The following is a 26,707-nucleotide window of genomic DNA, read 5'->3' as shown; positions in this document are numbered from 1 at the left end:
GGTGGGACTTGTGTCCTTTGCTAGGGTGTGACTTAGAGCCTGTGCCAGTCACCTTCTGAACCGTCAGAGGTACTGATATTATCATCTTGGTCACAACAAGTGATGCGTGGGTGTACTTATTTGTCTCGAGTAGGCCGTCTAAGCATTTGACGTATATCAACATGCACAGTCGTGGCACGGAGTCAAATTGGTTTGGCAGACCAGCAAACGGGTCCACCTGCACACTGGAATCCGTCAGGGTTTCAGAGGGTCTTAGGGAAGTACCTGCGTTCTGAATTAACCGAGCGCGAGACCGCGTACTTGCATTTTTCGGCAACGTGCATTTAATAACAGAGTGTGGCCGTCCATGACTTCAGTCGCCGAACGCATTGTAGTGTGCCGCCTTGACCAGTAGGATGGTAATGTATTCGCTGCTGCGACATAGGACTACAATATCTATTTCTCAGCACCCTGTTCTTTCGAACCATATTTTTCCTTTTTTTTGTATGATAGAATATAGATGCTTGGTGATGGTGTAGTTTGATGCCATAACCTGGATTCACGTGTAGGCAGTGAGATAGAGCGAGTTTTGTTCTGGTTAGTGTCATGTGTCGATCCCCAGCAGATCACTTGGTCCACCATAGATCCCATTTTAGCAAGGCTTTTTTAAATAAATATTTTTGTATGATGTTTCATTAATAATTTTGTTGTCTTGTCTTGTTTAAGATCAATAAATCTATTGTGAATTAGACTACAACTTCTCCCTGAGTTCTGATTAACAGTTCCTACACATTTTTATGGCAGTCTAGATCAGAAACATAAGGAGTAGTTTTTTCATTTGGTGTCCACTGCGTGGATCTTTTACTTCATTAACAGTAATCTTCTTTCAAAGTTTCGAACTGAACCATCAGCAGGGAGGGTTATGCCGACTCTCTTTTGGGACGAAAAAGGCGTCATTTTGGAGCATTAAACCCTTAGAGGGACCACTGTCACCAGTGCATCATTCACGGATCTCCTACAAAATCATCTGCGGCCTACAATTAAATCAAAGAGACGTGGATTGCTGTCAGCAGGTGTCCTTTTGCAAGATGACAATGCAAGGCCCCACACTACCCGTACAACAGTTGCAACAATCACAGACCTGCATTTTGAGTGTCTTCCTCATCCACCATATTCAGCAGACCTTGCCCCAAATGATTTCCATATGTATGAACCACTCAAAGACGCAATGGGAGGAGAGAAGTTCCGTTCTGATGAAGAGGTACGCCACACGGTGCATGAGCGGTTGCGCAGACTACCAAAGGAATTTTTTTCTAAAGGAATTTATGGACTTTGTAAGCACTACAGGACTTGCATTGAGCATGGGAAATATGTTGAAAGATGATACAGCTTTGTACCACTTCTGCAGAATAAATAATATTTAATTCATTTGACTCACCCTCGTAGCTTTACTTGTTCGACTGTGGAAGGAATGTTATATAATCTGAATGTTTACGTCAGTTATATGTGAGAAGATATCCCTCTGACACAGGTATAATTCAGAAAGCAGAGGCGGTGTATGAGATACAACGATTTTAATTAAACAATCTTTTGTATTTCTTTAATTTTTATAAATGAACTGTTACATTGGAGCTACATATCTGCTACATAGTAGATGTAAAACATTTATATATTTCTTCGACAGTTGACTGTCATAATGGATGAGTATTGACCAAACGTAATGCATAGATAAGCTGATCTGTAATCTTTGGTTGCACTTAGAAAATCATTTCTTGTTCAGTCACATACAAGGAATGAATTGGAAGTAACTTATGGACACTAATATACGTGCAGCTAGGAGATTGTTTCTGTAACTACGTTTCTGGTGGCGCAGCCGTTCTCTAGAGAGGTGTCGGTGCAGCAGGTGGTGTGGAGGTGCGGCTATCCGTGTCTGTAGTATCCGCCGCCACGCCTGTAGCCACCGTAGCCGCCATAGCCGCGGCCGTAGTAGCCGCCGCGCCTGTATCCGTAGCCGGCAGCCTCGACGGTCAACACCGCCGATAGCACCAGCGCCAGGAACAACAGCTGCAACATAACGCAGTAGGCACCGCTCAGTCTCACCACATTTCCTGATTATTTTGCAAGTTAAACTGTCTTAAAATTTATATTACACTACTGGCCATTAAAATTGCTACACCACGAAGATGACGTGCTACAGTCGGGAAATTTAACCGACAGGAAGAAGATGCTGTGATAAGCAAATGGTTAGCTTTCCAGAGCATTCACACAACGTTGACGCCGCTGAAGACACCTACAACGTGCTGACACGAGGAAAGTTTCCAACCGATTTCTCATACACAAACTGTAGTTGATCGGCGTTGCCTTTTGAAACAGTTAACGCAGAACAGGGAATCAGCGATCATAAAGCGGTTACTTCATCGATGATTTCAGCCGTAAAAAGAAATATTAAAAAAGGTAGGAAGATTTTTCTGTTTAGCAAAAATAACAAAAACCAGATTTCAGTGTACTTGATGGCTCAACACAAAAGTTTTGTCTCAAGTGCAGATAGTGTTGAGGATTAGTGGACAAAGTTCAGAACCATCGTACAATATGCATTAGATGGGTATGTGCCAAGCAAGATCGTAAGAGATGGAAAAGAGCCACCGTGGTACAACAACCGAATTAGAAAACTGCTGCGGAAGCAAAGGGAACTTCACAGCAAACATAAACATAGCCAAACCTTTGCAGACATACAAAAATTACGCGAAGCGAAATGTACTGTGAGGAGGGCTATGCGAGAGGCGTTCAATGAATTCGAAAGTAAAGTTCTATGTAATTACTTGGCAGAAAATCCTAAGAAATTTTGGTTTTATGTCAAAGCGGAAGGTGGATCAAAACAAAATATCTAGACACTCTTTGACCAAAATGGTACTGAAACAGAGGATGACAGACTAAAGGCCTAAATACTACATGTATTTTTCCAAAGCTGTTTCACAGAGGAAGACTGCACTATAGTTCCTTCTCTAGATTGTCGCACAGATGACAAAATGGTAGATATCGAAATAGACGACAGATGGATAGAGAAACAATTAAAATCGCTCAAAAGAGGAAAGGCTGCTGGACCTGATGGGATACCAGTTCGATTTTACACAGAGTAAGCGAAGGAACTTGCACCCCTTCTTGCAGCGGTTTTCCGTACGTCCCTAGAAGAGCGTAGCGTTCCAAAGGATTGGAAAACGGCACAGGTCATCCCGTTTTCAAGAAGGGACGTCGAACAGATGTGCAGAACTATAGACCTATATCTCTAACTTCTATCAGTTGTAGAATTTTGGAACATGTATTGTGTTCGGGTATAATGACTTTTCTGGAGACTAGAACTCTACTCTGTAGGAATCAGCATGGGTTTCGAAAAAGACGATCGTGTGAAACCCAGCTCGCGCTATTCGTGCACGAGACTCAAAGGGCTATAGACAAGAGTTCCCAGGTGGATGCTGTATTTCTTGACTTCCGCAAGGCGTTCGATACGGTTCCCCACAGTCGTGTAATAAACAAAGTAAGAGCATATGGAATATCAGACCGATTGTGTGATTGGATTGAAGAGTTCCTAGATAACAGAATGCAGCATGTCATTCTCAATCGAGAGAAGTCTTCCGAACTAAGTCTGATTTCAGGTGTGCCGCAGGGGAGTGACGTAGGACCGTTGCTATTCACAATATACATAAATGACCTTGTGGATAACATCGGAAGCTCACTGAGGCTTTTTGCGGATGATGCTGTGGTATATCGAGAGGTTCTGACGGTGGAAAATTGTACCGAAATGCAGGAGGATCTGCAACGAATAGACGCATGGTGCAGGGAGTGGAAATTGAATCTCAATGTAGACAAGTGTAATGTGCTGCGAATACATAGAAAGAAAGATACTTTATCATTTAGCTACAATATAGCAAGTCAGCAACTGGAAACAGTTAATTCCATAAATTATCTGGGAGTAGGCATTAGGAGTGATTTAAAATGGAAGGATCATATGAAGTTGATCGTCGGTAAAACAGATGCTTCAAATGGCTCTAAGCACAATGGGACTTAACTGCTGAGGTCATCAGTCCCCTAAAACTTAGAACTAATTAAACCTAACTATCTAAGGACATCACACACATCCATGCTCGAGGCAGGATTCGAACTTGCGACCGTAGCAGCCTCGTGGTTCCGGAAAAGCAGGTGCCAGATCCAGATTCATTGGAAGAATCCTAAGGAAATGCAGTCCGAAAACAAAGGAAGTAAGTTGAAGTACACTTGTTCGCCCACTGCCTGAATACTGCTCACCGGTGTGGCATCCGTACCAGATAGGGTTGATAGAGGAGACAGAGAAGATCCAACGGAGAGCAGCACGCTTCATTACAGGATCATTTAGTAATAGCTAAAGCGTTACGGAGATGATAGATAAACTCCAGTGGAAGACTGCAGAAGAGACGCTCCGTAGGTCGGTACGGACTTTTGTTTAAGTTTCGAGAACATACCTTCACCGAGAAGTCAAGCAGTATATTGCTGCCTCCTATGTATATCTCGCGAAGAGGCTATGAGAATAAGATCAGAGAGATTAGAGCCCACAGAGAGGCATACCGACTATCTTTCTTTCCACGAACAATATGAGACTGGAATAGAAGGGAGAACCGACAGAGGTACTCAAAGTACCCACCGCCACAGACCGTCAGGTGGCTTGCGGAGTATGGATGTAGATGTAGATGAAACGTTGTTGTGACGCCTCGTGTAAGGAGGAGAAATGCGTACCATCACGTTTCCGACTTTGGTAAAGGTTGGATTGTAGCCTATCGCGATTGCGGTTTATCGTATCGCGACGTTGCTGCTCGCGTTGGCCGAGATCCAATGACTGTTAGCAGAATATGGAATCAGTGGGTTCAGGAGGGTAATACGGAACGCCGTGCTGGATCCCAACGGCCTCGTATCACTAGCACCAGAAATGACAGGCAGCTTATCCACATGGCTGTAACGGATCGTGTAGCCACGTCTCGATCCCTGAGTCAACAGATGGGGACGTTTGCAAGACAACAACCATCTGCACGAACAGTTCGACAACGTTTGCAGCAGCATGGACTATCAATTCGGATATCATGGCTGCGGTTACCCTTGACGCTGCATCACAGACAGGAGCGCCTGCGATGGTGTACTCAACGACGAAGCTGGGTGCACCAATGGGAAAACGTCATTTTTTCGGATGAATCCAGGTTCTGTTTACAGCATCGTGATGGTCGCATCTGTGTTTGGCGACATCGCGGTAAATGCACATTGGAAGCGTGTATTCGCCGTCGCTATACTGGCGTATCACCTGGCGTGATGGGATGGGGTGCCATTGGTTACACCACCCGGTCACCTCCTGTTCGCATTGACGGCACTTTGAACAGTGGACGTTACATTTCATTCGATCCCTGCGAAACCCTACATTTCAGCAGGATAATTCACGACCGCATGTTGCAGGTCCTGTACGGGCCTTTTTGGATACAGAAAATGTTCGACTGCTGCCCTGGCCAGCACATTCTGCAGATCTCTCAACAATCGAAAACGTCTGGTCAATGGTGGCCGAGCAACTGGCTCGTCACAATACGCCAGTCACTACTCTTGATGAAATGTGGTATTGTGTTGAAGCTGCATGGGCGTCTGTGCCTGTACACGCCATCCAAGCTCTGTTTGACTCAATGCCCAGGCGTATCAAGGCCGTTATTACGGCCAGGGGTGGTTGTTCTGGGTACTGATTTCTCAGGGTCTACGCACCCAAAATGTAATCACATGTCAGTTCTAGTATAATATATTTGTCCAATGAATACCCGTTTATCATCTGTATTTCTGCTTGGTGTAGCAATTTTAATGGCCAGTAGTGCACTTAATTTTTTAACCGTATAGTCACAACCCCAAAAAGAGAATATTACGTTCTTGCATAAGTTCGTAGCATTCCCATAACTTTAAGAAACACAAAAACTACATATAACAGAGACATAAGTCATCAGTAATATATCTGCTTCAATATTTACACTGAAGCGCCAAAGTAACTGATATAGGCACGCGTATTCAAATACAGAGATATGTAAACAGCCAGAGTACGGTGGTGCGGTCGGCATCACCTGTATGAGAAAACATTTCTGGCACAGTTGTTAGATAGGTTACTGCTACTAGACTATCAGGTTATGAAGATTTAAATGACTTTGGAAGTGGTGTGACAGTCGGTGCACGAGCGATGGGACACAACATCTCATAGGTAGCGATGAAGTGGGGATTTTCCACTGCGACTATTTCACGAGCGCACCGTGAATATCAGGAATCCGGTAAAACATCAAATCTCCAGCATCGTTATGGCCGGGGAAAGGTCCTGCAAGAACGGAACGTACGACGACTAAAGAGAATCGTTAAACGTGACAGTAGTGCATGCCTTCCGCGCAGTGCCGAAGATTTCAATGCTGGACCGTCAACAAGTGTCAGCGTGCGAATCATTCAAAGAAACGTCATCGATACGGGTCTTCGAAGCCGAAGGCTCACTCGTATATCCCTGATGTGTGCATGACACAGAGCCTTACGCCTCGCCTGGGCTCGTCAGCACCGACATTGGACTGTTGTTGACGGGAAACATGTTGTCTGGTTGGACGAATTTCGTTTCAAATTGTATCGAACGGATGGACGTTTACGAGTATGGAGACAACCTCATGAATCCATGGACGCTGCGTGTCAGTAGGCGACTGTTCAAGCTGGTGGAGGCTCTGAAACGGGGCGTGTGCAGTTGGAGTGATATGGGACCACTGATAGGTCTAGATACGACTCTGACAAGTGACACGTACGTAAGCATCCTGTCTGATCACCTGCATCCATTCATGTCCATTGTCCATTCCGACAGCCTTCGACCATTCCAGCAGGACATTGCGACACCCCACACATCCAGAATTGCTACAGAGTGGCTCCAGGAATACTCTTCCGATTTTACTTCCTCTGGCTACCAAACTCCCCACACACGAACATCATGGAGCATATCTGGGATACCTTGCAATGTGCTGTTCAGAAGAGATCTTCACCCCCTCTTACGGACCTAAGAACAGCCCTGCAGGATTCATGGTGGCAATTCCCTCCAGCACTACTTCAGACATTAGCCGAGTCCATGCCACTTCGTGCTGTGGCACTTCCGCGCGCTCGCGGGGACCCTACATGATATTAGGCAAGCGTACCAGTTTCTTTGGCTCTTCAGTGTACAATAGTCTGGCAACGCTGTGGTAACTTTCCGATTCCGCGACTGAAGAAATCATGTGGTACTGACGCGAAGAACTCACCGAGCCATCTTCGGAGCGAATTGTCACCCGGAAAGGAAGTTCCTTGAAGTTTGTTCGACAGACAGTGGTAGAGGTGAAAATCTGAGGGCGCATGATCAGGTGAATAAAGTGTTTGCGGAATGACTTCCGAACCAAACTCCTGTACAGCGTTTTTTGTCAGTCCAGCAGGATGTGGGCGGGCCTTGTCGTGGAGTAGCATCACTTCACGCAGTCTTCCTTGTCGCTGTTCTCGGATTGTGTCTGCATGACGCCTTAGTTGTAGACAATAAATGTCATCGTTGATGGATACCCTTTGGGCAAGCAATTTGTAGTACATCACACGGTCTTTGTTCCACCAACTGCATAACATTATGTTTTGTGGATGCGCACAGATATTTGTACGGGGAACTGCTCCTTTATTTGATCTCAACCATGCGTTTATTTTCCTTATGTTAGCATAAAAATACCATTTCTCGTCACCAGTAACGATAGAGGATAGGAAAGGTCGGCATTGTTCACGAACCAGTTGGTGGCGAGCAAGCAGGGATGCACACACGGTCACCTGCTGATGTGACTTTGGCTTGTAGCATGCGGCACCCATACACCCAATTGCACGCACTGCATGAAAGTGCTGGACGATGGTGTAATGACCCCAATTCATCACATATGCCACTTCTCAAGTACACTGACGTGAATCATTGTGGACTATTTCGTTTAAACGATCTACTTCAAACATCGAAAATCTTCCTGAATGTGGAAAACGATCACACTTAAAAAGAGAAAACCATTTTCTTGCAGTGCTCTGTCCTATCGCATTATCCCCATACACGGCGCAAATGTTTCTGTCTGCCTCCGCTGCTGTCACCGCTCTATTGAAATGAAACAGAAGAATATGTCGGAAATGTTCCGATTTCTCCACTTGACACTCCATTTTACAACGTGAAGATCTCAAATAACCACTTCCAAATGATAGTATATAAACTCAAATAGTGACCGTAAACTACAAATAGAAAAATTATAATCGACAAATAGAACCATGGCAACCGGAACACCAACAGGCTGCAAAACAAAAACGTTATGACTTATACACCAGCCTCATAGTTTTACGAACACCTGAATGATGAAGTTTCTTGGAGTCAAACGGAAAAAAAATCACTGCCATCCACAAATTCCGGAGGTAGCAAGAGCAGTTAAGTGCGAGAAATATTGAACAATCGGCTTAACATCTTAACAGTCCAAGTTACTGACAGGAATAATGTACAGTACTACTCGGATCATATTTGCACAGATGATAGGCTCTGGCTCTGAGCACTATGGGACTTAACATCTGTGCTCATCAGTCCCCTAGAACTTAGAACTACTTAAACCTAACTAACCTAAGGACATCACACACATCCATGCCCGAGGCAGGATTCGAACCTGCGACCGTAGCGGTCACGCGGTTCCAGACTGAAGCGCCTAAACCGCATGGCCGCACGTCAGATGATAGGAAAATAGTCTAGAGGACCAAAGGCGGCAAACGGCATAAAATAACGTACATGTTTTATTTCCGAGTCTCTTTATGTAACGTTTTTTGTTAGCTATTTCACTGATTGACATAAGTTCCTTGTCACTCAATGACACCGCCAACATAGTTACAAACATAGCACCATTTCAGTTGCTAACTGCTACCAAATCTGATTTCGTATCTCCTTCTTTTGCATCTAAATCATTATAATTAATGATGTGTTCTTTCTTTTTTCTCGACGATGTGCTAGCCCCATCATCTCTCTTTGCCCTATTTACTAATAATAATTAGCGCTGAAAATGCTCGTCTTGCTCTCTCCTTGCACTTTATCACTATACTGTCGTCTACATTGCAATGTTAGGTTGATCCAAGCGTGTTAATATATGTATATCCATCATTCCTAAGGAAGCTGTCTTACTCTGCAAATCTAACATGTATGTGTATCACTATAGCTGACCATCTACACCCCGTATAAGTAATATTAATATATTGATACTAAACCTATTTAATATTAAAATAATATTATTATGGGTTTAGAACTGAGAAATTTTATCTTCAGAGGAAGTGCGTTTATGAGAGTGAGAGTCACCACAAATCATTTCGTGTACGTCTATCAGTGTCGTGATGTTAAAAAGTCAAATTAAATTTAAGAAATACAAATTGGAACAAAAGTGTGGCCAAATAACGGTAACAATCTGCCTGTCAAGTTTTGCATATTATCCAACGATTTTTGAAATTCATTATCCCAACTAGGATGAATCACTTAACATGCTCTGTATCACACGAAAAATTAATGACCGAATTCTTTTAAAATAGTGTATTTTATTAGCCAATGTACACTTCAAAGAATAACTTCATCTGCAACTTCTTATTTGACTATTAAAATACGGTCAGAGATACACTGTGTGATCAAAAGTATCCGGGCATACCCTTTCGTATTAGGTGCATTGTGCTGCCACCTACTGCCAGGTACTCCATATCAGCGACCTCAGTACTCATTAGACATCGTGACATTAGACATCATAACCCACGCATCATGCCTGCAAATGCCAAACGACGCCTAGCTTGGTGTAAGGAGCGTAAACATTGGACGATTGAGCAGTGGAAAAATGTTGTGTAGAGTGACGAATCACGGTATACAATGTGGCGATCCTGTGGCAGGAGTGGGTATGGCGAATGCCCGGTGAACGTCACCTGCCAACGTGTGTAGTGTCAACAGTAGAATTCGGAGGCGGTGGTGTTATGATGTGGTCGTGTCTTTCATGGAGGGGCCTTGCACCCCTAGTTGTTTTACGTGGCTGTATCACAGCACAGGCCTACATTGATGTTTTAAGCATCTTCGTGCTTTCCACTGTCGAAGAGCAATTTGGGGATGGCGATGGCATCTTTCATCACAATCGAGCACCTGTACATAATGCACGGCCTGTGGCGGAGTGGTTACACGACAATAACATCCCTGTAATGGACTGGCCTGCACAGGATCCTGACCTGAACCCTGTAGAACACCTTTGGGATGTTTTGGAACGCCGACTTGGTGCCGGGCCTCACCGACCGACATCGATACCTCTCCTCAGTGCAGCACTCCGTGAAGAATGGACTGCCATTACCCGAGAAACCTTCCAGCGCCTGGTTGAACGTATGCCTGTGAGAGTGGAAGCTGTCATCAAGGCTAAGGGTGGGCCAACACCATATTGAATTCAAGAATTACCGATGGAGGGCGAAACGAACTTGTAAGTCATTTTCAGCCAAATGTCAGGATACATTTGATCACATATTGTATGTTATCACAGCAGGAACACATCTGTTGGACCTTAAATTAATGAACATATTATGCAAAAGTTTCTGTGGAACATACAAATGATCACAAACGTATCATGTTTCTGCGAATGTAACTGCATCCTTGCAAGTGATGTCACAATGAAGTTACTCTATTGGGTTATTTAGACTGCAGACGCACTGACACGCGTACACATTTCCCAAAGCTAACACGAATAGTTTAAAAAACTTCAAAATGTGATTGGACATTTTGGTTGTTAATGAGTGACAATGTTAATACGCAGTGAATTACAATTTTCTTTATAGTAAGGGAAGAATATAACCTGTTAGTTCATTATGAAGATAAATACATGTTAGCTTCTGTAGTTAGTTATATAAGTCCATCGTCACAAAGAAGCATTATTGTAAATCTGTAATAAAATTTTATATTTTTTCTAAATTCTGAGTTCCTTGGTTAGATAATAAACCACATTGAAGAAATTTCTCCATTTAAAGATTTTTAAATCACGATAGGTGAAATGGAGAGAACACTCCCGATATCGGAAATTCGAGTCGTATAATGTCAAATTTGCATATTATTTTCAAATGCATAAACTTTCCAAAAATTTTGAGAAGAACGTTAATAGTGGAATGGGTCGATGATTATTAATGTCTGTCCTAATACGCTTTTTAAAAGTTTGTTAATGACACACACAAATCTGGCAAGAAGAATGCCTTGTGAAAATTATGCTTCATATGTGGACGTAGGACAGAGTGAGAACAAAGACTGTGTTAGCAATCTGCCCTTGTGTATCGTAAAAATGTTTGTTGATGAAGAGAGAACGCTAATGGCGGTCGTCTGCCGCTATACTCAGAAGACTAGTTTGAGACAAGGATCTGGATCTGGAGCGAGCTAGTGTTCCATTCTACAGGTAATCATGAATAAACAGCGGACGTATGGAGAGCTATATGTGCAAGCAGTCATTCCTCTAACAGAAGTCACTCAGAAATAGTAGGGTTATGCCACTTATTGATGTTGCTGAGTTCTAGAATACTTGTGAGTTACCTGCATCTAACGGCCAAATGGCATCCATACAGCGCCGCAGTTTTTTATTTCGTTGTACGCTATGCAGTGAATCCCTGTACTTGTATGCTGAAATGGACCTTGGTTGACAACATTTAATGAATGGGTCGTCTTTCGCTCAAATATTATTACGCGTACCAACACACAAACTAAAAACGAGTGTGAGCTAGATACTTTGTTATTAGGTCATAGAAATTAATATTTTCTGCTAGCTATATTATGCTAAAGCAGCTACGTGAGAAGTATTCACACAGTATGAAAATGTTCCCTTTATACGTTTATCGTATTACTTTGTGACTATCAGTTCAATTTCTATTTTCTACATTCGCAGGAGATAAAAAGCAATAATCTAACAACGCCTCCTCCACTCTATGTTTGGTAACATGTGCTACAGCGTCGTTAATTACGACTTCCTTTTGCCCTTCCTGTAGAGGGATAATTAAATAGGCTTCTGTCTTACAGTAGGAGTTACAATAAACGGAAGCATTTCGAGCAAGACCCTAAATTTGCAGTTTCTAAAAGTGAACTGATATGGTGCCTCCTATGGCACACTAACACGAAGAAGGCTATATTAACGCCCGTTCCTTCATTTCGCTTGAGGAATTTCATTATTACACTGAAACAACCCGTAAGATTTTCTTCGTACACTGTCCACCCTTTATCAGGTTTCCAGCAAGACGAAAGTATTCAGAGAATGTTAGGGACAACAGCTGCAGAGGCTTCTGGAACAATAACTGAATTCCGCAAAAGATGTATTCCACGAACAGAGCTTACAGCAGAGAAGTAAACATTGGCATATAGTAATTGCTGATACTAAAGAACCATCCATCATCCACTATTAGGCTTCATGTATAGGGTTAAACGGAATACCGCTGAGGAAATTTTGGAGGTTGTCCAGGAGTATTTTCTGAATATTTTGGTACGAGTGATCTGGGGTCTGTCCCAGAATAACAACATTTTTTTTTTTTGGTCATCAGTCTACTGACTGGTTTGATGCGGCCCGCCACGAATTCCTTTCCTGTGCTAACCTCTTCATCTCAGAGTAGCACTTGCAACCTACGTCCTCAATTATTTATTTATTTTATTTATTTATTTATTTATTTATTGTTCCGTGGGACCACATTTAGGAGAAGTCTCCATGGTCATGGAACGAGTCAATACATGAAATTATAACACGATTGTAGAAACAGATAAAATGAAATATAAGAAACATATTCAGGCGACAAGTCGTTAGTTTAAATAAAGAAAATCAAGAATGTAACACTGGAATTTGCTTAATTTTTTATCTCTTCCAGGAGCTCCTCGACAGAATAGAAGGAGTGAGCCATGAAGAAACTCTTCAGTTTAGACTTAAAAGTGTTTGGGCTACTGCTAAGATTTTTGAGTTCTTGTGGTAGCTTATAGAAAATGGATGCAGCAGAATACTGCACTCCTTTCTACACAAGAGTCAAGGAAGTGCATTCCACATGCAGATTTGATTTCTGCCTAGTATTAACTGAGTGAAAGCTGCTAACTCTTGGGAATAAGCTAATATTGCTAACGACAAACGACATTAAAGAAAGTACATACTGTGGGGGCAATGTCAAAATTCCCAGACTATTGAACAGGGGTCGACAAGAGGTTTTCGAACTTACACCATACATAGCTCTAACAGCCCGTTTTTGAGCCAAAAATACCCTTTTTGAATCAGAAGAATTACCCCAAAAAATAATACCATATGACATAAGCGAATGAAAATATGCGAAGTATACTACTTTTCGTGTTGAAATGTCACTTATTTCAGATACTGTTCTAATGGTAAATAAAGCGGCATTTAGTTTCTGAACAAGATCCTGAACATGGGCTTTCCACAACAGCTTACTATCTATCCGTACGCCTAGGAACTTGAACTGTTCCGTCTCGCTTACAAAATGCCCATTCTGTCTGATTAACATGTCAGTTCTTGTTGAATTGTGGGTTAGAAACTGTAAAAACTGAGTCTTACTGTGATATAGCATCAAATTATTTTCCACAAGCCACGAACTTATATCATGAACTACATTATTTGATAATGTTTCAATATTACACACAAGATCCTTCACTACCAAGGTGGTGTCATCAGCAAACAGAAATATTTTTGAATCACCTGCTTGACGTATTCCAATCTCTGTCTTCCTCTACAGTTTTTGCCCTCTACAGCTCCCTCTAGTACCATTGAAGTCATTCCCTCATGTCTTAGCGGATGTCCTATCATCCTGTCCCTTCTCCTTATCAGTGTTTTCCACATATTCCTTTCCTCTCCGATTCTGCGTAGAACCTCCTCATTCCTTACCTTATCAGTCCACCTAATTTTCAACATTCGTCTATAGCACCACATCTCAAATGCTTCGATTCTCTTCTGTTCCGGTTTTCCCACAGTCCATGTTTCACTACCATACAATGCTGTACTCCAGACGTACATCCTCAGAAATTTTTCCCTCAAATTAAGGCCGGTATTTGATATTAGTAGACTTCTCTTGGCCAGAAACGCCTTTTTTGCCATAGCGAGTCTGCTTTTGATGTCCTCCTTGGTCCGTCCGTCATTGGTTATTTTACTGCCTAGGTAGCAGAATTCCTTAACTTCATTGACTTCGTGACCATCAATCCTGATGTTAAGTTTCTCGCTGTTCTCATTTCTACTACTTCTCATTGGCTTCGTCTTTCTCCGATTTACTCTCAAACCAGACTGTGTACTCATTAGACTGTTCATTCCGTTCAGCAGATCATTTAATTCTTCTTCACTTTCACTGAGGATAGCAACGTCATCAGCGAATCGTATCATTGATATCCTTTCACCTTGTATTTTAATTCCACTCCTGAGCCTTTCTTTTATTTCCATCATTGCTTCCTCGATGTACAGATTGAAGAGTAGGGGCGAAAGGCTACAGCCTTGTCTTACACCCTTCTTAATAGGAGCACTTCGTTCTTGATCGTCCGCTCTTATTATTCCCTCTTGGTTGTTGTACATATTGTATATGACCCGTCTCTCCCTATAGCTTACCCCTACTTTTTTCAGAATCTCGAACAGCTTGCACCATTTTATATTGTCGAACGCTTTTTCCAGGTCGACAAATCCTATGAAATTGTCTTGATTTTTCTTTAGCCTTGCTTCCATTATTAGCCGTAACGTCAGAATTGCCTCTCTCGCCCCTTTACTTTTCCTAAAGCCAAACTGATCGTCACCTAGCGCATTCTCAATTTTCTTTTCCATTTTTCTGTACATTATTCGTGTAAGCAGCTTCGATGCATGAGCTGTTAAGCTGATTGTGCGATAATTCTCGCACTTGTCAGCTCTTGTCGTCTTCGGAATTATGTGGCTCATGCTTTTCCGAAAGTCAGATGGTATATCGCCAGACTCATAAATTCTACACACCAACGTGAATAGTCGTTTTGTTGCCACTTCCCCCAATGATTTTAGAAATTCTGATGGAATGTTATCTATCCCTTCTGCCTTATTTGACCGTAAGTCCTCCAAAGCTCTTTTAAATTCCGATTCTAATACTGGATCCCCTATCTCTTCTAAATCGACTCCTGTTTCTTCTTCTATCACATCAGACAAATCTTCGCCCTCATAGAGGCTTTCAATGTATTCTTTCCACCTGTCTGCTCTCTCCTCTGCATTTAACAGTGGAATTCCGTTGCACTCTTAATGTTACCACCGTTGCTTTTAATGTCACCAAAGGTTGTTTTGACGTTCCTGTATGCTGAGTCTGTCCTTCCGACAATCATACGTTTCGATGTCTTCACACTTTTCCTGCAGCCATTTCGTCTTAGCTTCACTGCGCTTCCTATTTATTCCATTCCTCAGCGACTTGTATTTCTGTATTCATGATTTTCCCGGAACATGTTTGTACTTCCTCCTTTCATCAATCAACTGAAGTATTTCTTCTGTTAGCCATGGTTTCTTCGCAACTACCTTCTTTGTACCTATGTTTTCCTTCCCAACTTCTGTGATGGCCCTTTTTAGAGATGTCCATTCCTCTTCAACTGTACTGCCTACTGCGCTATTCCTTATTGCTGTATCTACAGGGTGTTACAAAAGGTACGGCCAAACTTTCAGGAAACAATCCTCACACACAAAGAAAGAAAATATGTTGTGTGGACATGTGTCCGGAAACGCTTACTTTCCAAGTTAGAGCTCATTTTATTACTTCTTTTCAAGTCAAATTAATCATGGAATGGAAACGCACAGCAACAGAACGTACCAGCGTGACTTCAAACACTTTATTACAGGAAATGTTCAAAATGTCCTCCGTTAGCGAGGATACATGAATCCACCCTCCGTCGCATGGAATCCCTGATGCGCTGATGCAGCCCTGGAGAATGGCGTATTGTATCACAGCCGTCCACAATACGAGCACGAAGAGTCTCTACATTTGGTACCGGGGTTGCGTAGACAAGAGCTTTCAAATGCCCCCATAAATGAAAGTCAAGAGGGTTGAGGTCAGGAGAGCGTGGAGGCCATGGAATTGGTCCGCCTCTACCAATCAATCGGTCACCGAATCTATTGTTCAGAAGCGTACGAACACTTCGACTGAAATTTGCAGGAGCTCCATCGTGCATGAACCACACATTCTGTCGTACTAGTAAAGGCACATCTTCTAGCAGAACAGGTAGAGTATCCCGTATTAAATCATGATAACGTGCTCCATTAAGCGTAGGTGGGAGAACATGGGGCCCAATCAAGACATCACCAACAGTGCCTGCCCAAACGTTCGCAGAAAATCTGTGTTGATGACGTGATTGCACAATTGCGTGCTGATTCTCGTCAGCCCACACGTTGGAATGAAGCCTCATCCGCAAAAGCGAACATTTGCACTGAAATGAGGATTGACACATTGTTGGATGAACCATTCACAGAAGTGCACCAGTGGAGGCCAATCAGCTGCTGATAGTGCCTGCACACGCTGTACATGGTACGGAAAGAACTGGTTCTCCCGTAGCACTCTCCATACAGTGACGTGGTCAACGTTACCTTGTACAGCAGCAACTTCTCTGACGCTGACATTAGGGTTATCGTCAACTGCACGAAGAATTGCCTCGTCCATTGCAGGTGTCCTCGTCGTTCTAGGTCTTCCCCAGTCGCGAGTCATAGGCTGGAATGCTCCGTGCTCCCTAAGAAGCCGATCAATTGCTTCGAACGTCTTCCTGTCGGGACACCATCGTTGTGGAAATCTGTCTCGATACAAACGTACCGCGCCACGGCTATTGCCCCGTGCTAATCCATACATCAAATGGGCATCTGCCAACACAGCATTTGTAAACGTTGCACTGACTGCAAAACCACGTTCGTGATGAACACTAAGCTGTTGATGCTACGTACTGATGTGCTTGATGCTAGTACTGTAGAGCAATGAGTCGCATGTCAACACAAGCACCGACGTCAACATCACCTTCCTTCAATTGGGCGAACTGGCGGTGAATCGAGGTAGTGCAGTACATACTGAAGAAACTAAAATGAGCTCCAACAAGGAAATTAAGCGATTCCGGACACATGTCCACATAACAACTATTCTTTATTTGTGTGTCAGGTGTTTCCTGAAAGTTTGGCCGTACCTTTTTGTAACACCCTGTATAGCGTTAGAGAACTTCAAACGTATCTCGTCATTCCTTAGTACTTCCGTATCCCACTTTTTTGCGTATTGATTCTTCCTGACTAATGTCTTGAACTTCAGCCTACTCTTCATCACTACTATATTGTGATCTGAGTCTGTATCTGCTCCTGGGTACGCCTTACAATCCAGTATCTGATTTCGGAATCTCTGTCTGACCATGATGTAATCTAATTGAAATCTTCCCGTATCTCCCGGCCTTTTCCAAGTATACCTCCTCCTCTTGTGATTATTGAATAGGGTATTCGCTATTACTAGCTGAAACTTGTTACAGAACTCAATTAGTCTTTCTCCCCTTTCGTTCCTTGTCCCAAGGCCATATTCTCCTGTAACCTTTTCTTCGACTCCTTCCCCTACAACTGCATTCCAGTCGCCCATGACTATTAGATTTTCGTCCCCCTTTAAATACTGCATTACCCTTTCAATATCCTCATACACTTTCTCTATCTGTTCATCTTCAGCTTGCGACGTAGGCATGTATACCTGAACTATCGTTGTCGGTGTTGGTCTGCTGTCGATTCTGCTTAGAATAACCCGGTCACTGAACTGTTCACAGTAACACACCCTCTGCCCTACCTTCCTATTCATAACGAATCCTACACCTGTTATACCATTTTCTGCTGCTGTTGATATTACCCGATACTCATCTGACCATAAATCCTTGTCTTCCTTCCACTACACTTCACTGACCCCTACTATATCTGGATTGATCCTTTGCATTTCCCTTTTCAGATTTTCTAGTTTCCCTACCACGTTCAAGCTTCTGACATTCCACGCTCCGACTCGTAGAACGTTATCCTTTCGTTGATTATTCAATCTTTTTCTCATGGTAACCTCCTCCTTGGCAGTCCCCTCCCGGAGATCCGAATGGGGGACTATTCCGGAATCTTTTGCCAATGGAGAGATCATCGTGACACTTCTTCAATTACAGGCCACATGTCCTGTGGATACACGTTACGTGTCTTTAATGCAGTGGTTTCCATTGCCTTCTGCATCCTGTCATTGATCATTGCTGATTCTTCCGCCTTTATGGGCAATTTCCCACCCCTAGGACAAGAGAGGGCCCTGAACCTCTATCCGCTCCTCCGCCCTCTTTGACAAGGCCGTTGGCAGAATGAGGCTGACTTCTTATGCCGGAAGTCTTCCGCCGCCAATGCTGATTACTTATCAAAATTTAGGTAGTGGCGGGGATCGAACCCGGAACCGAAGACGTTTTGATTATGAATCAAAGACGCTACCCCTACACCACGGGTACCCACCATACAAAATAATGTTGTATTGGGCTTTAACCCAGTTACATTGTCATTGTATAAATAACTTCCCAACAGGGAAAAATGCTGTCACCGAAACGTACCACATCAAACACAGAAGACTGTAGCGATCCTACAGCCGTCGGCACACGGACCGTGCATCCGAACGTTGAGCGTTGAGCGTGCCGAGTTTCTGACGTCATAGCGTGGAATAGCACGTTCGGGAGTCTTTCCGAACGTGCAGAGCAATATCTGGCATGTCACATATTCTGAGTGTGCATCGGAGCGTTGACCAATGAGATGGCAAAACGCCACCTACGTCACACGCGCGCCGTCTCCCTCCAGTACAGAATTGTGAGGCGCCATATTGGCATTCATTTCAAGCATATATGTACACTCCTGGAAATGGAAAAAAGAACACATTGACACCGGTGTGTCAGACCCACCATACTTGCTCCGGACACTGCGAGAGGGCTGTACAAGCAATGATCACACGCACGGCACAGCGGACACACCAGGAACCGCGGTGTTGGCCGTCGAATGGCGCTAGCTGCGCAGCATTTGTGCACCGCCGCCGTCAGTGTCAGCCAGTTTGCCGTGGCATACGGAGCTCCATCGCAGTCTTTAACACTGGTAGCATGCCGCGACAGCGTGGACGTGAACCGTATGTGCAGTTGACGGACTTTGAGCGAGGGCGTATAGTGGGCATGCGGGAGGCCGGGTGGACGTACCGCCGAATTGCTCAACACGTGGGGCGTGAGGTCTCCACAGTACATCGATGTTGTCGCCAGTGGTCGGCGGAAGGTGCACGTGCCCGTCGACCTCGGACCGGACCGCAGCGACGCACGGATGCACGCCAAGACCGTAGGATCCTACGCAGTGCCGTAGGGGACCGCACCGCCACTTCCCACCAAATTAGGGACACTGTTGCTCCTGGGGTATCGGCGAGGACCATTCGCAACCGTCTCCACGAAGCTGGGCTACGGTCCCGCACACAGTTAGGCCGTCTTCCGCTCACGCCCCAACATCGTGCAGCCCGCCTCCAGTGGTGTCGCGACAGGCGTGAATGGAGGGACGAATGGAGACGTGTCGTCTTCAGCGATGAGAGTCGCTTCTGCCTTGGTGCCAATGATGGTCGTATGCGTGTTTGGCGCCGTGCAGGTGAGCGCCACAATCAGGACTGCATACGACCGAGGCACACAGGGCCAACACCCGGCATCATGGTGTGGGGAGCGATCTCCTACACAGGCCGTACATCAGTGGTGATCGTCGAGGGGACACTGAATAGTGCACGGTACATCCAAACCGTCATCGAACCCATCGTTCTACCATTCCTAGACCGGCAAGGGAACTTGCTGTTCCAACAGGACAATGCACGTCCGCATGTATCCCGTGCCACCCAACGTGCTCTAGAAGGTGTAAGTCAACTACCCTGGCCAGCAAGATCTCCGGATCTGTCCCCCATTGAGCATGTTTGGGACTGGATGAAGCGTCGTCTCACGCGGTCTGCACGCCCAGCACGAACGCTGGTCCAACTGAGGAGCCAGGTGGAAATGGCATGGAAAGCCGTTCCACAGGACTACATCCAGCATCTCTACGATCGTCTCCATGGGAGAATAGCAGCCTGCATTGCTGCGAAAGGTGGATATACACTGTACTAGTGCCGACATTGTGCATGCTCTGTTGCCTGTGTCTATGTGCCTGTGGTTCTGTCAGTGTGATCATGTGATGTATCTGACCCCAGGAATGTGTCAATAAAGTTTCCCCTTCCTGGGACAATGAATTCACGGTGTTCTTATTTCAATTTCCAGGAGTGTATATATGCCGTTTCTGAGCACCAGAAAGTTGAGAATCACAGGAAAACCCGTTGTTAGTTGTGTGATTCGTTTCAATAAAATAATGAGAAACATCGTATTCGTGGCAAAAGAATTATTGGGGGGACACACTGAAGATCTACCCAAAACGCATTGTTCTTCCTACAATTTCATGTGATTAAATTTCAATTAGTAACATAATTATGCAGAATTTACGTTTTTAGCAACAGGTAGCACAATATGATTCAGAACAAAGAGTGTGTTGTTTGTTTAGCGTAATGAATGGCGTCTATGTCGGCTAATGAGTTTTTGTTGTGGCGGTGGTTCGCGTCGTAAGACTTCCAAACTTTTTTCCTAACATTCACGTTTTTATTAGGTTCTGATACTTTATTATTAGTTTAATATAAGTATATGCTATAATATTTGATGTTATGTAAAAATAAATTCACCTTTTTCTGAGGGGTGACTTTGTTCGATTGGCTTAATCTACAGGACAGCTTGCGCTACTTGTATAAAGATATTTTGCTCCTTTTTCTTTCACGCTTCGTAATTCACATGTTGCAAAGATTCTGCTACTGGGTAGGAACAGTGATCAAGTAAGACTGACCTGGGGGTTTTACTAAAATGTGGAAATGATGAAACAATGTTTATCTTATGCGGAGAAGTTTTACAAATTTGTATCGCACTATTTGTAATGGAACTTTTATAAGCCTGTGTCCTTATTGATTGGACATGGTACTTTCCTTTTCGTGGACGATGGAGGAAATGTGCGTTTTAATACAGCGCTATCGTGGGAATTGTAAGCGCGCCCGTTGAGTAAACAAGTCGAGGATGTGACTGTGAAGTGGTAACACGAAAGAACAATCACAGATAAACTAAGACCCTACTGATTTCATGTACTGACAGAAGGAACCGTAAAGCGTTGTGGAGGGCGGTTATAATAAATGGCATAAAATCAGCGGAAGGCATCAGTAGCGACTTACAAAGTGCTTCTAGCAGTCCAGATAGCACAATTCATGTGCGCAAGGAGTTAAAAAGAATCAGTCTGGATTTGGTGAATGCCTGGAGAACGTTAACTGTCCTCATGTGTAGCGTCAACAATGAAGTAGGGAGGAGGCGGCGTCACGATGTGGGGGTATTTATCGTGGTTTGGTAGGGTCTCCTTATTGCGCTTAGGTTCAAATGGTTCAAATGGCTCTAAGCACTATGGAACTTAACACCTGAGGTCATCACTCCCCTATACGTAAGAACTTAAACCCAAGGAGATCGCACATATCCATGCCCGAGGCAGGATTCGCAATTGCGACCGTAGCAGCCGCTTGGTTCCGGATTGAAGGGCCTAGAATCGCGCGGCCATAACGGCGGCCGGCTTGCGCTTAGGAAAACAACAAATGCCGAAAGATGTAAACACACGTTACAGCATTGTGTACTGCATACAGTACAGGAACAGTATGGAGGCGTCATTTGCTTTTACCATTATGACAATGTACTATGTTGTAAAGCAGCCTAGGTGAGACAGTGTTTTGTGGACAATAATATTCCAGAAATGGACTGTCCTGTCTAGAGACCCGACATGAACCTAACAACATCTTTGGGACCAGTTAGAACGTAGACGTCACTACAAACCCAGCGTCCAACAACATTATCTTATCTGACAAACTGCCTATTGGCTTCTGTCTCACCATTGCCGGCAATGGAGGGTGAAGCTTTGACAATGCCAGCCACTCGTGCTGGCGAAACGTCAGAAAAATAATTACATGAACGTCGGCCGAAAAACCCGAGACAGAAGCCAATAGGCAGTTTCTCAACAAGTGGCCACGAAAGCCTTAACAATTTTGTATTATCTTATCTTCTCCGCTTTCGGCTCTTGAAGAGGAATTGGCTACCATTTCTCCACAGGCCTTCAGACATCTCGCTGAAAGTGTCCTCAGCAGAGTTCTAGCCATCATAAAGACGAATGATGAACACACTCTTCATTAATGTCCCTTGGCAACAGCAACCGAAAATGATGAATGGGAAAGTCAAGCAAAGGGTGAGTCACTGTGAACAGTTTAGTGACAGGATTGTGCTCATCAGAACCGAAAGCAGATGAACACTGACAACAACACTTGAGGTATACATTCGAAGTCACAAGCATAAGATGAAGAGATAAAGATAGAAAAAGCCTATGAGAATACTGAATGGGTAATTCAATAGTAAAGGGAGATGAAAATCTAATAGTCAAGGAGGATTGGAATGCGGTTGTAGGGGAAGGAGAAGAAGAAATGGTTTTGGGAGAATATGGAGTTATTAGTAGGAATGACAGGAAAAAAGAGTAATTGAGTTCTGCAACAAATCTCAGCTCGTAGTAGCGACTACTCTGTTGAAGAATCAGAAGAAGAGTAGGCGTACTTGGAAATGGTCGGGAGAAACGGAAAGATTTCGTTTCGATTACATCATGGTCAAGCAGAGACTCCGAAAACAGATATTCTATTATAAGGCTGGAGCAGATGCAGATTCAGATCACAGTTTAGTATGGATGAAGAATAGGCTGACGTTTAAGAGATTGGTCAGGAAGAATAAATGCGCGGATGAGTAGGATACGGAAACACTAAGCAATGAAGAAATACGCTTGAAATTCTCTGTGGCTATAGATGCTGAGATAATTAATAGTTCAGTAGGCAATTCAGTTGAAGAGGAATTGACGTCTCTAAAGAAAAGTAATAACGGAAGTTGGAAAGAAAAACTTAGGTACTAGGAAGGTAACTGCGAAGAAACCATGGGTAACAGACATACATATTTCAGTTAATCGACGAAAGAAGGAAGTACAAAAATGTTCAGGGAAATTCAGGACTGCAGATATAGAAAATGGTTCAAACGTGTCGAGCGGGTTTACTTTGTATGCACACCTTTAAAAATTATACTTTAACATAATCTAGTGTTTCATAGTTCTGAGCCGGCCGGGGTGCCGGCCGAAGTGGCCGTGCGGTTAAAGGCGCTGCAGTCTGGAACCGCAAGACCTCTACGGTCGCAGGTTCGAATCCTGCCTCGGGCATGGATGTTTGTGATGTCCTTAGGTTAGTTAGGTTTAACTAGTTCTAAGTTCTAGGGGACTAATCACCTCAGCAGTTGAGTCCCATAGTGCTCAGAGCCATTTGAACCATTTGAACCGGCCGGGGTGGCCGTGCGGTTCTAGGCGCTACAGTCTGAAGCCGAGCGACCGCTACGGTCGCAGGCTCGAATCCTGCCTCGGGCATGGATGTGTGTGATGTCCTTAGGTTAGTTAAGTTTAATTAGTTCTAAGTTCTAGGCGACTGATGACCTCAGAAGTTAAGTCGCATAGTGCTCAGAGCCATAGTTCTGCTGCAGGGCTTATTGTCACAGAATTACATAATAAATAGTTCACTTCTTCCAGTTCTGACTAAGCTTTCCGGGACGATTTCCTTGGTTTTAAGGCATTTGCCGGAACTGGAATTCACCTCTCATATACAATGATATGAGAGAAGTCATGTGACTGCGATATGCACCTGTATAGATGGTGGTAGTATCGTGTAAACAAGGTATGAAAGGGCAGTGCATGGGCGTTGCTGTCATTTGTACTCATGTGATTCATGTGAAAATGTTTCTGATGTGATTATGGCCGCACGGCAGGAATCAAAAGACTTTGAATGTGGGTTGGTAGTTGGAGCTATACGAATGGGACATTCAATATCGAAAATCATTAGTGAATTCAACATTAAACATTCCGAAATCTACAGTGTCAAGAGTGTACCGATAAAACCAAATTTCAGACATTACCTTTCACCACGAAAGACGCAGTGGCCGACGGTCTTCACTTAACGGCCGAGAGCAGCGGCGTTTGCGCATAGTTATCAGTGCTAACAGACAAGCAACACTGCGTGAATAATTGCAGAAATCAGTGTGGGACGTACGACGAACGAATCCGTTAGGATAGTACGGCGAAATATGGCGTTTACGAGCTACGGCAGCGGTCGACCAACGCGAGTGTGTTTGCTAACAGCACGACATCGCTTGCACCGCGTCTCCTAGGCTCGTGACCATATCGGTTGGGCCCCAAGTTGGCAACAAGGCATATGCAAGGTGATGGTGCCCGAATGAGATTTCCACTCTGCAGCGGAGTGTGCGCTGATATGAAACTTCCTGGCAGATTAAAACTGTATGCCGGGCCGAGGCTCGAACTCGGGACCTTCGCCTTTCGCGGGCAAGTGCTCTTGCCCTCAAAAAGCAAAGGTCCTGAGTTCGAGTCTCGGTTCAGCACACAGTTTTAATCTGCCAGGAAGTTTCAAGATGATGGTAGTTCCATAATGGTATGGGCTGTATTTACATGAAATGGACTGGATTCTCTGGTCCAACTGAACGGGTCATTGACAAAATGGCTATGTTCGGCTACTTGGAAACCATCTGCAGCCATTTGAGTGCCATCGAATAATTATTGGACATAATCGAGAGGTCAGTTCGTGCACAACATCCTGCACCAGCAAAACTTCCGCAGTTATGGACGCCTACGGAGGCAGTACGGCACAATATTCCTGCAGGGGACATCCAACGACTTCTTGAGCTCACGCCACGTAGAGTTTCTGCACAACGCTAGGTCCGACACGATATTGGGAAGTGTTCAAATGGTTCAAATGGCTCTGAGCACTATGGGACTCAACTGCTGAGGTCATTAGTCCCCTAGAACTTAGAACTAGTTAAACCTAACTAACCTAAGGACATCACACACATCCATGCCCGAGGCAGGATTCGAACCTGCGACCGTAGCGGTCTTGCGGTTCCAGACTGCAGCGCCTTTAACCGCACGGCCACTTCGGCCGGCATTGGGAAGTGTCTCAAGACCTTTATTACTTCAGTGCATTCCCAACTGCGACTCCCATTGGCCATCTATCAACTCGGCGGTATTTTTCTGGAAATTGACTCTGACATGGATCGTTACTGAGTTGCCCGTTCTGAATAGAGAATCAAAAATAAAAAAAAAATAAAAAACGAAAACCGAGTTATGACCAGCTTTAACAGAGAACACGCAGAGGTGGTCACCTTGCCAGTAGGACAGGCGACTCACGCACACGAACACATACATACACAGACTCTGACTCACCAGAAGGCGGAACATGGTGGCGGAACCGGCTGAAATGTGAATCGCCGTACCGGCGCCGCGACCAGCTTATATACTGGAGCTGCCGCCGGCCTTCCACCAGACGCGGGTGCCGGTTTGTGACCGCTGTTACGCAGAAACCCGTGCGGGGAGCGGCGTCCCCTGCCTAGAGTGCAATTAGCAACCTTAGATCAAAATAAAACGCCCACATAGAGTTCTCTCTCACACTTTACTACAACGTGACCCTGCGGAAAAGATAAACATAAAAAATTAACACAAGGAGAACCACGTATGTGTGTACGGCTCTCTGCCGACGGACGTAAGCCGTTCTAGAAAAGTCGTACTTTATTTTGCAGATGACCTCATATAAGGATACATCTTCAGACAGGTGGAGTTCCGCCAGTATTGATGTAAAGGTGACATCAGTGTGGTTAGTTTTTATAGGAAATACCACAGCATTGTACGATATGATGCAATTTTCTTCCGTTATTTCTTCGTACTGTTGCTATTGTGCCAGATGCACAGAACATTACTCTTACTGAAATACTAGCTTAGGGCCCGCTGCTTCGCTCGAATAGGCTGTATGGCCTTGATAGATTCCCTTTTTTTTGTTTTTCTGTAATCGAATTTTTATATTGCTCGCAAATTGCAACGATTTCTAAATATTTCACGCTAATTAAGGTCAGAGAAGCATGGTCCTTTTCGAACGTACTTCTGACCAAAAAGCGACCAGGTAGCTGGAGTCCAAAAATTTTGTTAATTATATCTTTTGCTTTTTTGTGGTGATGTTTCCATAATACATATCTCTTTATATCTGAGAACTGAAATACCAGTTTTCATAGATTTAGCTTTAATTTTTTTAATATAACGAAGTATTTTCTTAAAAATATTTATCCCCTTATTTCATTCCTTTAGGGTCTGAATTTCCAGAAACAGTGAAATACGTATTTTTTTTATTTTCCATCCGAGAAGGCAATCACAATTTACCAAAGATTTAGCTTTAAAATGCTTTCGCACTGAAATATTTTCATGAAACGTTTCACTCTGTATTTCACATCTTTAGTGACTGAATTTCCAAAACCAGTGATATGTGTATTATTTCTTTCTAACAGAGAAGCACTGCGTCTTCAGGCCACAAGTCGTCCATGGGGTCCACCGACCGCCATGTCATCCTCAGCTGAGGATGCGGATAGGAGGGGCGTGGGGTCAGCACATCGCTCTCCCGGTCGTTATGATGGTTTTCTATGACCGGAGCCGCTACTATTCAGTCGAGTAGCTCCTCAATTGGCATCACGAGGCTGAGTGCACCCCCAAAT

The 26,707-nt window shown here is 44.0% G+C and overlaps 1 long non-coding RNA gene across 1 annotated transcript; it reads right to left on the bottom strand.

Moving 5' to 3' along the window:
* Positions 1-1,551: 1,551 nt before the first annotated feature.
* On the bottom strand, positions 1,552-25,501 carry LOC126481239 (uncharacterized). The gene is made up of 2 exons (XR_007587535.1): positions 25,395-25,501; positions 1,552-2,043 (listed from the first exon to the last, which is right to left on the bottom strand). It is a non-coding gene; the product is annotated as an uncharacterized LOC126481239 (long non-coding RNA).
* Between the last annotated feature and the right edge of the window lie 1,206 nt (positions 25,502-26,707).

This window comes from Schistocerca serialis, chromosome 5 (assembly GCF_023864345.2).
Source record: "Schistocerca serialis cubense isolate TAMUIC-IGC-003099 chromosome 5, iqSchSeri2.2, whole genome shotgun sequence".
NCBI classification, from domain to species: Eukaryota; Metazoa; Arthropoda; class Insecta; order Orthoptera; family Acrididae; genus Schistocerca; species Schistocerca serialis.
This window is presented reverse-complemented; position numbering and strand designations above follow the sequence as displayed.